This window comes from Dermacentor albipictus, chromosome 5 (assembly GCF_038994185.2).
Source record: "Dermacentor albipictus isolate Rhodes 1998 colony chromosome 5, USDA_Dalb.pri_finalv2, whole genome shotgun sequence".
Classification (NCBI taxonomy): domain Eukaryota; kingdom Metazoa; phylum Arthropoda; class Arachnida; order Ixodida; family Ixodidae; genus Dermacentor; species Dermacentor albipictus.
The window spans coordinates 31,577,343-31,591,844 of record NC_091825.1 but is presented as its reverse complement, the minus strand read 5'-3'; positions in this window follow the sequence as shown (position 1 = coordinate 31,591,844).

The following is a 14,502-nucleotide window of genomic DNA, read 5'->3' as shown; positions in this document are numbered from 1 at the left end:
GAGGAACGGCCTTTACAGCAGAGCTCACCCAAGCCATTCTGAAATACAGTCAGACAAGGCACAGGAGGACCACGGCCTACCACCCGCAGACGAATGGTCTTACGGAGCGGCTGAATAAGACCCTCGCCGACATGCTAGCGATGTACGTCGACGTCGAACACAAGACCTGGGATGCCGTCCTGCCGTACGTAACATTCGCTTACAACACGGCGGTGCAAGAAACAACACAGATCACGCCGTTTAAGCTGGTTTACGGCAGGAACCCGACGACGACGCTCGACGCCATGCTGCCCCACGTCACTGACGAAGAGAATGTTGACGTCGCTAGCTATCTCCAGCGCGCCGAAGAAGCCCGACAGCTCGCCCGCCTACGGATCAAGAACCAACAGAGGACCGACAGCCGACACTACAACCTCCGACGACGCTTTGTTGAGTACCAGCCCGGCGACCGTGTTTGGTTTTGGACACCGATACGCCGACGAGGACTCAGTGAGAAACTACTCCGACGCTATTTCGGACCCTACAAGGTCATCCGACGTATTGGCGCTCTGGACTATGAGGTCGTGCCAGACGGCATTTCACATTCACAGCGATGTCGCGCACGACCTGAAGTGGTCCACGTGGTGCGTCTTAAACCATTTTACGGACGCTAACGAACTTTCCTTATTTTGTTTTTTTCTTTGCTATGAGTGCTTACTTATTACTTTCGTTTGTTTGCAGCATCGGGTCGATGCTTTTTAAGAGGGGGGTATTGACACGTGTACTTGTCTTTATCGGGCGACAAGTATTGTCGCCTAAACAAATGTTATCGCACAGCGCGGGACGCGCCTGCATGTGTCCGAAGTTTCTGGAAAGTTATCGATGCTTCTATCCGCTGTCTGTTGTCGCCGAACGTTGTGTTATCTGATTTCATCGCTTGACACGAATGGTGTAGAACATTTTAGAAGGCATGCGGGTCCCAACGTTTAATCTGGAACATTCGATGATTGCTGTATAAAAGCCGACGCACTTGACCCGCTGATCAGATTTTCGACGATCGCCGACTGTGTTCGCCGCTATCGTTGTGCTTTAAGTGTGGCCTGTTTTGTGGGCACAGGTTCGCCCAATAAAAGCTAGTTTTGTCTTTCACAGTACTGCTACTGTGTTCTCTCTTTACCGTCACTACCACGTGACAATACTGTCCTAATAAATATGACGGAATAAAAGAAACCTTGATGATAAATACAATGATTTAAGCTACAATGTGTCTACGAAGGCAAATGCATGCAGTCAAACTGCTTTCAGTGGTGCTGTTTGAACTGGTGAGATGTCAGAAAGGAGATAGACGTCTTAGCCACAATAGTGCCATTGTAATGCAGCAGGACATATTAACTTGAGCTCTTAACCACGTCTACACCAATGAAATTACAGCAACCACAGCACATTGAAAACGAGATGCTCTGCGTACTTGTGTTGGCAGTCTGGTTCCTGCATAAGAGAAGGGGTTGGTTATAAACATAGAATTATGTTAAGGCCTATGAAAGCTAACCTAGGTGCCGTATTCGTTTTCTTTATTTATTTTTTCGCATTAATCACATTCGTTCAAGATTCTTGTGTTCCTGAACACAATAATTTTGCATTATCGAGCTCAGAATGGTTTAGGCTATATTTTCAAAGAAACATTTATCAGCTGTGCTGGTGCTTGCGCCAGCCAGACCGACATACAACGATTTAACACTTATATAACGAACCCTCTAGAGAGCTGGAATGTTGCCAACAAGAATATGAGATATATTTGCTACTATCCATGATTATATTACGCTTAGTGTTACACTGACGATTTTACATGAAAGACAGGACATGGGCGTACGTAGCGCATGTACGTCCACGTCCTGTCCTTCCCTTAATATCGTCAGTGTAACACTAAGCGCAATATAATCATGAACGTCCACCAACTAGCCCCCTTCATTGCTTTACTAAATCTGCTACTACTTGGTAGCAATGTATATATTAGGAGCTGTCACTGCACTGGTATAGATTTTTTATGACAACAAAATTAATGTGATGTACAAAAACTGTTGCATTGTTTTTCTGTGTTTCGTATTCAAATGAAACATTCCATTCACCTGTGTATACATGCAGGTATAATTCTGAATGTCATTTTATGGCTGGTCACTTACTCGTTGAGCTCGGATGTTCATACGCGTGATAAGTTAAGCTGAATATTTCGAAAGAAGGTGCATGTAGTTGCTGGCAGCTTTAAATTTAACCAGCTGCACACGTACCACGTAAAAAAAAAACAGTACGTTTTGTGTTTTTGCTGGCGCAACTAGCTGCATGAAATTCAAGAAAATGTCAAAAATTAAAGCTGATGCACCCTAATCGTAAATAGAGAAGCTCTCCTTGTAGCGGTATGCTACGCCGTCCTTGGATGAACGTAGACGGTGACGATCTACGCGAGTGCAAACCACTCAAGCGGGACGAATCCCGGCGATCTCACAGCCAAATCCACACCCAGCAGTCAAACACGCAGGCAACACACGCACTAATGACATGAATCTTCATAGTTGTGTTTTTGTCGTAAGTTAGAAGTCCACGGCAGTTAAGTATCGCGCTGTGCTTGAACTGATGTGGCTCTGTACGATCAGCCGCGAGAAACACGTGAATTCAGTGTCGCCGATAGTTGTTTTAGAGCACTTGTACGAAGAATACCCACATGCAGGTCAATAGCTGCCTCACGCACAGAGCAAGACGACACATCAGTGCACTAGCTCGCAGTCTTCTTGACAGGACGGCCGATCTTTCTCGGCGCCGCAGGGCAATAATTCTGTTGGCGAAGCGCTTCAGAGGATTCCACCAGCCCTGAAAATGAAGCCCTTGAAAAATTGCAGCATCATTAACTAATGAAAAGCTACGGAGGAAACTGGTGTAGATCGGAAAAAGCTGACGAGGTGAGCGACAGATAACAAGGCAGCCATGTTTACGCACTTCCTTCACCCGAGGAGCGATTCAAGGTAGGGGCGGGGCTACCTTGCGATTCTTCATTAAAACGCTCGCACTTTCCTTTACTGAAGGCGCATTTCGAGGGGAGGGCGCTTTGTCAAATCGAAAACCGCCCTCACCCGCCATGGTTGCTTAGTGGCTATAGTGTTGAGCAGCTAAGCACGTGGTCGCGGGATTGAATTCCAGCCACGGCAGTTGGAATTCAATCCCGCGACCACGTGCTTAGTGGTCGCGGGATTTCACTGGGGGCTAAGTGCGAAAACCCCCGTGTACTTACATTTAGGTGCAGGTTAAAGAACTGCAGGTGGTCCAAATTTCCGGAGTCCCCCACTACGGCGCGCTTCATAATCAGATCGTAGTTTTTGCACGGAAAACTGCCCTCAATGAGCATTTTGAGTGGAGGGTTGAGTTGAGATGCGTTTGTGAATAGGGGGTGAGATGACATCGTCATCTTCGCCGGCAATTTCGACAGTCACCTGAGGCGGCTTTGGACAGTGGTAGAGGCCAGCAAGTTATCAAGGCTCGCTCTAAAGCCCAAAAAGTGCACCTTGCTTACGACGAGCTTCTATTTTTGGGACACGTCATCAGGAAATCTGGAGTCTGCCCTGATTCACAGAAGACATCTGCCATCGCTCACTTCCCACAGCCGACAGACAAGAAAGGAGGGCGCAGATTCGTTGGATTGCGTGCCTAATACAGGCGCTTCGTCAAGAACGTTTCACGAATCGCTGAGCCATTAACTTGTCTCACGAAATTAGACGTCGGTTTCTAGTGGCAAGCTTAAGCTTTCCAAGAGTTTATACAGCAACCGCAGTCACCATCAGTGCTCGCGCACTTCAACGAAGACATCGGCAATGAGGTCTACATTGACACAAGTTGCCTAGGCCTCGGTGCCATCCCAGTCCAAAGGAAAGACCGATTTGAAAGGGCCATTACTTACGCTAGTCGGTCGCTGTCTAAAGCGGGAGCAAATTATTATTTAACTGAAAAAAAATGTCTTGTCATCATTTGGCCTACCACAAAATGTCATCTTTACCTTTAGGGCAGGCCCTTCAAAGTCGTAAGCGACCACCACGCCTTGTGTTGGCTGACAAATTTAGAGCACATTCAGGAGGCCTAACAAGATGCAGTCTGAGGCTCCAGAAATTTGAGATAACCGTTGTCTACAAATTCAGACGGAAGCACTCAGATGCCGACTACCTATCAAGCACGCCCATTGACCCAGCGCCGCAAGACGACGAGGATGACGACGCCTTCCTTGGAAGAAGAATAGCGGAAGAGTTCGCTGAACGGCAGTGAGAACACCGGCAGCTAAAAAGCCTCGTCGAGTATTTGGAAGGTAACACTGACGTTGTTCCAAGTGCATGTAGGCGAGGAGTATCTTCGTTTTCCTTGCAAGACGACGTCCTCATAAAGAGCTTCTCACCAGTCCGTTCCAACTAACTTTTTGTTGCAATCGTCCAGAATCGTCCAATGCGTCCAGAAATACTGCATACCCTGCATGACGATCCTACCGCTGGGCAGCTTAGTCTCTCCTGGACGCTATCACGGACCCAGGAAAGGGTCCGTGATAGCGGACCCTTTCTGGGTCCGTGAAACTTGCCAAGCCTGACCACCGACCTCGTGTATTACGTAACACACGCCGAGACTTTCAGCGAAACAAGACACCGGCGACAAGGCAAGCGAGTATTACTACAGCCGAATGAGCATCCTTCCCGACTGTTCCCACAAATTGGGATAGACTCATTGGGGCCATTTCCGGCGTCAACATCCGGAAATAAGTGGATCCTTGCGGCCACCAATGACCTTGCCCGCTACGCCGAAACGAAAGCCCGGCCTAAAAGTAGTGTAACGGAAGGGGTGAAATTCTTCATCGAGAGCATTCTGCTGCGACACGCTACCCCAGAAGCCCTTATCACGCGTCCGAGGAACGGCTTTTGCAGCGGCGCTCACGCAAGTCATTCTGTAATACAGCCTGACAAGCCACAGGAAGACAACTGCCTCCCACCAGCAGACGAATGGTCTTACCGAGAGGCTAAACAAGACCCTCGCCGACATGGTGGCAATGTACGTCGACCTCGAACACAAGACGTTGGATGCCGTCGTTACGCACGCAACCTTCGCCTATACCATGGCCTTCCAAGAAAGAACGCAGATCATACCATTCAAGCTGGTTTACGGAAGGAGCCTGGCGACGACTCTCGACGTCGCCGCTTATGTCCAGCGCGACGAAGAAGCCCGACAAGTCCACCGCCTGCGCATCAAGAATCAGCAGAGGACCGACAGCCGGCACTACGGTCTCCGACGACGATAGGTGGATTACCAGGACGACGACCGTGTTTAGGTTACGAGGTCTTAGTGAGAAACTTCCACGCTACACCCACGGGGTCTTAGTGAGAAAATTCTGGCACGCTACTTCGGACCCTACAAATTCGTCGGATGAAGTGGTGCACTGGACTATGAGGTTGTGTGTATTTCATGAGAGCATTTCACTATCCTACCGGCACCGCTGACGGCCTGAAAGAAGTCCATGCTGTGCGGCTTAAGCCGTTGTACCAGCGCTGACAAATTTTAGGGCTCCTTTCCTGCGTTACTTTTTCTTTGCTAAGTATGCTTTTGCTTTTTTGCTTTCCTGTTATGTTAGTAGCATTGGGATGATGCGTTTTAAGAGGGGGGCATCAAAACGTGTGCTTGTTTATCTTTCTCGCTGTCAAGGAACGGCGCTCCCTTCAGTCATCCACCGCAGATTTCTTGGTGTGATAATAGACTGCAATCTTTTTTGGACCAAACATCTTACTGACTCAGAGCTAAACTGAGAAACTTCATACACGTTCTTCGTGTTATATTTGACTGAGATGGGGCGCCTCTGAACAAATTTTGTTTCAGGTGTACCAGTCACGTTTTGTCGGCTACATGCGCTACAGCATGCCTGTGCTCGCTAACATGGGATCACCTGTATGCACACGCTGGAGGGCTTTCAAGCACAAGCACTGCGTATATGCCTAGGCTTGCCACGCTGCACGCCAACTTAGGGCAGAATAGCAGAAGCACGAGCTTGTTCAATCGACACATACAAGTGTTGTGAACCTGTGCAGACCTATCTTCGCCTGCTGACCAGACACTCACACCATCCGCTGTGAACGCTTCCACGAAACAACCTTGACTGTGCTTTTTCTAAAACAATTGCATGTCGCGGAAGCATTATACCTTCAAGGCTCCAGGCCACCGACATCCCCGAGACGTCCTATCGTCATGACCGAGAACACTGGAGAGGCTTGAAATACCCGAAATTACGGAAAAATGCCACGTTCGTTCCGTTGGCTTGAAACAGCTCACCCTGTCCCATACATTTTCATTATCTAGTGGGACTGTACATGTATATGCCGATGGTTCGGTCATACCATCAGCCACAAAGGCAGCATTTGTTATCCCAAAACTGGGAAATAGTCCGCGATTTCAATGACACCACAAATCGAAATCTGCGGCCGCGGAACTTGTGGCAATACGGGAGGCGCTCTGTTTTATGAGAACGTTGATATCTCATCAAAAGACGGTATTCTGCGAAGTCAAATCAGTGCTACAGGCCCTAAAATGCTTTTTAAAGAAAGGACCCTATTACCTGCGCGAGCTGGAAATCGACAATTTACATCACAGTGCCAGGTCAGGTGGCCACGTGATCACTTTTCTATGGGCGCCTAGTGTTCGTGGTGTGATTGGCAATGAACTCGCTGACGATGAGGCAAGATCGGCCTTCTCTTCCTCTATATGTAGTACAGATTGCCTACTCGCGACCTGTCACCAACTCTATGATCAAGGTACTCATGCAGGAGCTCTCAAAAGCTTACAGAACCCATGATGACAACCTCCACAGACGCCTACATATGATCGACACAGACGGTAAATTCTGTTTGCCCCCGTAGGTTACACGAACAAAACGTCATTGCTACACAGGATTCGTCTGAGCGTTGCTTTCACGCGTCGCTACGCAAACCTAATCGGCCAGTCGGGCAGCCCTGATTGTGAGCGCTGCCAAACACCTGAAATGCTGGAACACATATTGTGTGATTGCCTGGCATATATGCTGGAGCGAAGCATGGTGGAAAGTTCCCTAGCCAGCCCTGGCAGGTAACTACTGTTGGAGGACGCTATTTAGGCCCATGACCTGCCACTGCAACTTCAATGCGAGTAACTAAAGCACTGTTGCAGTTTTTGCAGGACACCAAGCTACACGAGCGGGTCTAGTATTGCCACTGTCTGATATACATAAGCGCTCATCACTCCTCTTATCATCATCATCACCCCCGTCCCGTACTTTCCCTCTCCCTTCCTCTTCCTCAGTGCAGAGTAGCAGACTATAGCGAATTTGCTCAGGTCGGCCTCTCTGACATTCTTGTCATTACATTCTATCTATCTACCCTAACGAAGGCTTAACCATAAAGAAATAAATTCAAGAAAAAGGGACACACTGCGAAAACTGGCAACAGGAAATACGTCACGCTAGTATTAATGTCGACCGTATGCTGTCGCGAGCATAGGAAAAAATAAGGAATGTGAAATGAGGTTAACATACATTGTTTTATTTTTGTCAATACTCCTGGCCTAAAACTAAAGATATCTGCGTGTAAATTAGGTTATACTTTACGACTTACTTTTCTCGCGTTACTTAGCGACAGGACAATGAAGCGCCAGATCCGTGCGTCATGCGTCAGACATTCCGAAGCGAGAGACGCTGGCAGCGCATGTGAGCGTGGGCCTGTTCGGCTACCCGCCTGCCTGTTTTTCTTTTTTTCTGCTTAGCCTGATTTGCTGGGCTCCCGGCGTATTCTTTCGCTTCTTTTGCACTTCGACACGGCACCAGTTCATTATTCGACTAAGGCAAGGCGAGAAATTTGGTTTGGTATTCTGCGACGCACTTCAAGGTATTAGGCTTACGGCACGGAGCTCGGACTTGTGACGCAGTTAGCGAAAATCAGCTTAGCCGTCCTGGCGTAGTTTAGTTAATGACTCGTACTGCGAGGTGCTTGCGATGCTTTCCGTGAATCCCACATTAATATAACCAATTTCTTCAGTTTTTGGGGTGTGCTCGCTGCACCTGATATTGTGTCCCAGTTAGCAAAATGCAGCTCCACCGTCTGACGCAGTGTTTTCGCGTGAACTGAACCTTACCGAGACAAGTTAGTGACGCTTTCTCTCACCCCGAGCATTATTGTGGTTAATTCTGTTGCATTTTCGAATAATCTTGAGCAACACTCGCTGCACCTCTCGCGACGCAGCGAAAAGCGACTTGTCCATGGTGACCAACCTAGTTTGGCGTGTACTGAAACTTACCCCGTATTCACCTACGCACCTCGACTCGACCCTTCACTCGAAATGCTCCTTGAATGCGGTTGTTCGTTTCACAAATCGCCGCCCACTTGAAACGTGCTTTGAGTGAAGGAAAGCTAGAGGATTTTACTTAAGAATCTCAACGTAGCCCCGCAGCTACCTTGAATCGCTGCTCGAGTGAAGTTGGTCCTTAACCATGGCGGCCTTGTTATCTGTCGATCGTCTCGTCAGCTTTTTTCGATAGACGCCAGTTGCCCCCATAGCTATTCTTTAGTTAAGCGCAACTCCTGCTATTTGTTTATGTCCACTCATCTTAATAACATTTTGAATACATGTTCTGTTTTGAACTCTGATTATTAGTGCTAAACTAGATAACTCTAGGTCATTTAGTTTTCCTGAATATGAATTTTAAAGATTGGTTGAGTTCCCGACTCATTACTTTCTACTGGCCACCCTGTGTTTGGGACGCCAGAGATTACACCGCCACTGCCGCTGAAATCGTCACATAAATCACCCCTGTCCAGTTTGAAAATTCTGTAAAAGCTCCCTGTGTCGTCGAGAGACATCATCAGCATCGCTTCTTCGCAGTTAGCGTCCAGTGCACTGCGTGTCTAGTACGCGTTGTGCGTGTTTACATTATGGTAGTGTAGGATCTTACGTCATCGACTCATTGTGCCGTCACACGAATCAGCTACCCGCTTCGGTTTCGGTATCTCGTTGATTGGTTATTTAAAATTATTCATGAATTTCGAAGCAAATTGAATCACCTCGCGGTGACAGGACTATCAATGCCATTTGAATATGACAATATCCTAATAGCGTAAAAAAAAACGGTGCAGTGGCCCTTTCACGATGCTGCGAATTTTCGAGGAGTTTGTTTTAGGGACCGGTGTAGTCTTCTTGGGCGCTTCGGCAACAGATTTATTCCACTGCGGTGCAGAGAAAGGTCGGCCATCCTGTCAAGAAGACTGCGAGCTAGTGCAGTGACTGTCGTCTCAGTCTGTGCATGAGCCAGATGTTGACACGCATACGGGTATTCTTCGTGCGAGTGCTCCAAAACTACTATCGGCGCCAGTTCATTTCACGTGTTTCTCGTGACTGATCGCACAAAGCCGCATCAGTTCAAGCACGGCGCGATACATAACTGCGACGGACTCCAAGCCTATGAAAATAACTAAGAAGATTCCTCCAATTAGTGCCTGTATTGCTTGTGCAAGCGCCGGCAGTAACCCCCGTTCGCTCGGTTTGCACTGGGGTAAATCGTCACTGACTAGTCTAATCCAAGGGCGGCGAAGGACACCGAAACAAGGCGGTCATCTGTATAAACTAGCAGGTGTGCTCACTTTAATATTGTTCAGTTTTGTTTAATTTCAATGAGCTAGTTGCGCAACAGAAAAATTTACTGTCATTTTGCATTGACCGCGTGCAGTTGGTGGACTTTAACGCTGTCCCCAATAATTACGTGCGCCTTGCTTGAAAATTGCTGGTTTAATTTACTTATCATGCCTATGAACATCCGAGCTCCATCACTTACCGTCATCCGGAATCATACCTTCATGAATACACAAGTGAATTGAACATTTCATTTGAATACAAAGCACAGAATAACGATACAACAGGGTATGGTTCTTGTACATTAAATTATTTTTGTTGTCATAAAAAGTTATAGCAGTGCTGTGACAGCTCCTAATACATATATTCCCAGCAAGTAGTAGCAGATATATCTATTATTTTTGTCTCCAACATTCCAGCTCTCAAGAGGGTTCATTATGTAAGTGTTAGATCGTTGTATGTCGGTCTGGCTGCGCAAGCGCCAGAACAGTTGGGAAATGTTTCTTTCGAAATATAAACAGCAACAGTCTGAGCTCGATATTGTAAATTAATTTGCTCTGGAACACAAAAATCTTGAACGAACGTAATTAGCGTGAAAAGATAACTAAAGAAAACGAATACAGCATCAAGGCTAGTTTTCATGGGCCTTAACATCATTGTATGTTTATAATCAAACCCTTCTCTTGTGCAGGAACGAGGCTGCTAACACAAGCATGCAGAGCATCTCTCTTTTCAATGTGCTGTGGGTGCTGTGATTGCATTGGTGTGGACGTGGTTAACAGCTCAAGTTTATGTGTCCTGTTGCATTACAATGGTTGTCGCACTATTCTAGCTAAGACGACTATCTTCTTTCTGACATCTCACCAGTTCAAACATCCCCAGTGAAAGCAGTTTGACTGCATGCATTTGCCTTCGTAGACACATTGTAGGTGAAGTGATTGTATTTTTCATCAAGGTTTCTCTTATTCAGTAATATTTATAAGGACAGTATATACCGCTGATTCATTACTGGTCAATCTAACTGCCAATTTTATTCAAAACCAATAAACTAATATTATGCTTGCCTTGTTCCACTTTTTTAGGGTTGCAAATACAGCGGGAACTCTGATCCTACAAACAGAAGCAGTAGTACTGCTGACAAATACATTCTAGAATAAAACACCATCTGTACTTTAGACAGTAGCCTGTCGCGTGTAGGCACCCGAGGGCATGTAATGGTAAATCCTTGCAAAATATACGTAGTTTTTGGTCTCGTTATAGCTTCAGCTTAAGATGAAGTATGAGGGCCTGAACAATGAATTTCTGCCATTGGATAGGGATGACAGCTGGCATCCATGGGGCTTGCAGAAATTCAATAATTGAGCGAGGAACCGCGAGGGTAGCAGCGAGGGTAGCAGCGTTGCTTGTGGGATCCCAAATTAGGCCAATCGGTGATGCAGGCTGTCACAGTGACGATGCTGAAAAACACAGTATAGAGTTTATGACTACCATTATTTTAGAGAAGCTGAGGGCAATCATAATATTATGACACATTTGATATTGTGCACTTTTTTTTTTTTATTGCGATGAAGGCTTGCCCTTAAGGCATAATTGTTGGAGCGTATATGTGTATTATATGTGTGCTGTGAGGCCTGTGTTGTGTATGAATTGAAGCAGTGTTTTGTGAAATTTGTTATCATGTATCCAGCGGTCATAGCTGGTTGTCACACTGTAGCGGAGGCCGGCTTGCAGTAGGTGACGCGAGCGTTCCGATTGTAAGCCCGTACATGTCCATATTAGGTGGTATGCATCTGATTCCACCACAGGAACGGAGCAGTATGGACACGTAGCACCCAGTGGTAAATGCGACCAGTTCCACCTTGAGACAACAGCCGGTGTAAGGGCCACCCCGGCCCGAAGCCTCCTAAGCACAACTTCCTGCCCTAGTAAGGTGAAGGGGGAGGGAGCAGACACACGGTGGGATAAGAGCGCGTGTGTCCTGCCGGAGAACATTTTTACGGGCTCGCAGCGAGTTACGGGGTTGGGGTGGGAGGGGAATAGGTGGAGGATCAGGATTAGGAGGGCAGTGTGCCTGCTGGTCAGCAGCAATGTTGTGAGGGTTCGCTGAATGGCCTTGAATCCAGTGTACCTTGACGCAAGTAGCTGTCTTACTATTCATAGTGTGTATTCTCTCGCAGATTTCCATCGCCTTATCGACCTTCGTGAGTTCCTGAATAGCCGCTAAAGAATCCGTGAAGATGTCTAGTTGCTTGATGGTAGGCAGCTTAGATGTCGCATCTTGCATAGCGTCGTGGATGGCTTGAAGTTCCATTACTAGAGCGCTGGCTTCCGTAGATAAATAGCGCTGGTGGCCGCTGATGAAATTATGCGTTGTACTCAGCAATGATGTCCTTCCGCCGTCTGGGAGAATGGCAGCATCCGTATAGACTTTGCAGGTGTTAACGCATGATGCATCGACGATGTTGTGTTCGTCAATAGTACCTGTTGCATCGCTGCATCGTAACTTCGTTGGCTTATTAGTTGTGATGCTGGTGAATTCCCAGGGAGGCATTGGACAGGGCTGATTGTCAATCCGAGAGCCGCGGTGAAAATGAGCATGCAGCGCAGCGACAGCCGGAATAAGTTGCTTTTTTATTTCACGTGCTTTTTCACGTTGCAAAATTAGCTCTGCAATTGTGTTGAGCTGGGCATGTTCCTGTAGGGCTGGTATCGGAGTGATGTGGGGCAGTGCTGTGATTGTGCGCATAGCATCGCGATTAATCGTCTCCAACTGTGCTAGCTGTGCCAACGTCAGCCGTTGAAATTGTGCTTGATATAAAATTCGTGGCTGCAAGACTGCACGCACCAACCGTCGAGCTACGTCAGTACGAGCTCCAGCTGCTTTTGCTGCAATGCGACGAATAAGGTGAAGTGTTTTTGTCGAACTCTGTCTGGTTTTACGGAGCCAGTGTGCACCACTGCCGGATTGGTGAATATCGAGACCCAGTATGCGGACCTCAGAAGCCTCAGGGATTGTCACTGCGCCGAGTCTAAATGTAAAGGGGTGCTGAGTGATTCTTGTGCGTCCTTTCTTGTTGGCCACCACAACATAGCTTGATTTTTGGGCGGAAATGTCTAATCCTGCTTTCCGAGCGTAGTTGTTCAGCACATCAAGGGCTTCTTGAAGCTGTTGAGTTTGTCTAGATATATCTTTATGCACGGACCACAAAGTGACGTCATCTGCATAGATTAAGAACCTCACATCTGGAATCCGATGTAGTTGCCAGGCTAGAGGTATTAGAGCAACGTTGAAGAGAAGAGGAGCCAGAACCGAACCATGTGGGACTCCTCTGTTCGATGTGAAGTATCCTTCTTGCCTTCCATCTACTCTAATCGCAAATGTGCGATTCTGAAGGAATGAGTAGATGAATCTTATCACCCGCGGTGGAAGTCCCAGGTCGATGAGGTTGGATATAATGATTTCATGGTCTATATTGTCATAAGCTTTCGTTATGTCTGTTGCTACTACCGTGCGCACAGCGTGACTGTGTGGAGAAACCTGTAAAACATCGTCTGATAAGATAGAAAGTCCGTCTTCAGTTCCCAAGTAAGAACGGAATCAAATTTGAGCAGGATGATATTTATCGTGGCGTTCAAGCCACCAGGAAACTCGTGTGGCCAGCATCTTTTCAGCGAGTTTGCAGACAGTTGAGGTTAGTGAAATTGGGCGTAAAGATTGCAGGCTATTTGGACACTTTCCTGGTTTCGGAATCGCGACAACAAGTGAGTGCTTCCAATCAAGTGGAACGTTTCCAGTCTCCCATACTTTATTAATAGCCTGAAGAAGTGCGTCGAGAGCTGCTCCTTCCATGTTCTTGAAAACCTCATAAGGAATACCATCGGGACCAGGTGTTGTTCGTTTCTTCGAAGTTTCAATCGCCGCTATTAGTTCGGCCATGGTGAAAGGGCTGGATATATCGGATATGGAAGTTGTGTCACACTCATCAATTTCGGGGCAGTTTATAGGTGACGCTTGATCGTATTTCGGGAAAAACGCTCTAGCAGCGTGTTCTGCAAATTGATGCGGCGAACTCTGCATCGCTAACCTAACGCTCGCTGCAGGGTCAGGTTGCTTATGACCGCGTTCCATTGACCGGAACGTGCGCCAAAGTGCTCTGTTTCCAATGCCCGATCCAAGATTCTCGCACCACTCATACCATCGTCTTCGAGAAAGTTGCTTTTCGTGCTGACGCGCCTTCGCCGCTATATGGTTAGCACGTGCACGGCTACCTGGTGCATCGGAATTTCTCGACGCATACAATTCTGCCTGACGTCGCTTTGCCCAAAGTTGCAAAAGGTTGAGGTCCGGTTGAGGTTGTCCCGCGTCAACTGTGGTTACAGTGGTGTTCCTCCGTATCAGTTCTTTCAAAGCGGGAAGAATTTCTGAGGGCTCTGAGGGTACTTTATCAGTCGATGATTCCCGAAACTTATCCCAATGCGTGACTGTTACTCGTCGTCGAATTTTCTTTATGCACGTTCTGTGCAAACCAATTATTATTGGCATATGATCACTGCCCCATGTATCTGGTTCCACCCGCCACTGCGGCATTCCAGGACCCAACCACCACGTGAGGTCTGGGGCGTTTGTTCTAGATACTGCGGGTACAGTACAGGTAGCCACAGCATGATGGTTCAGCAGTGTAAAAGTGGCATCGCTCATGATGTTTTTAACTTGGTATCCTCTTCGGGAGTTGTACTTGTACCCCCATTCTGTATGTGGGGCATTGAAGTCTCCACCCACGAGAATAGGAATTCCCGGGTACGTAGACCGGAGATGGGCTATCCACCCCAAGTTCAAACGTGTGCGCTGCGGTCTGGCGTAGA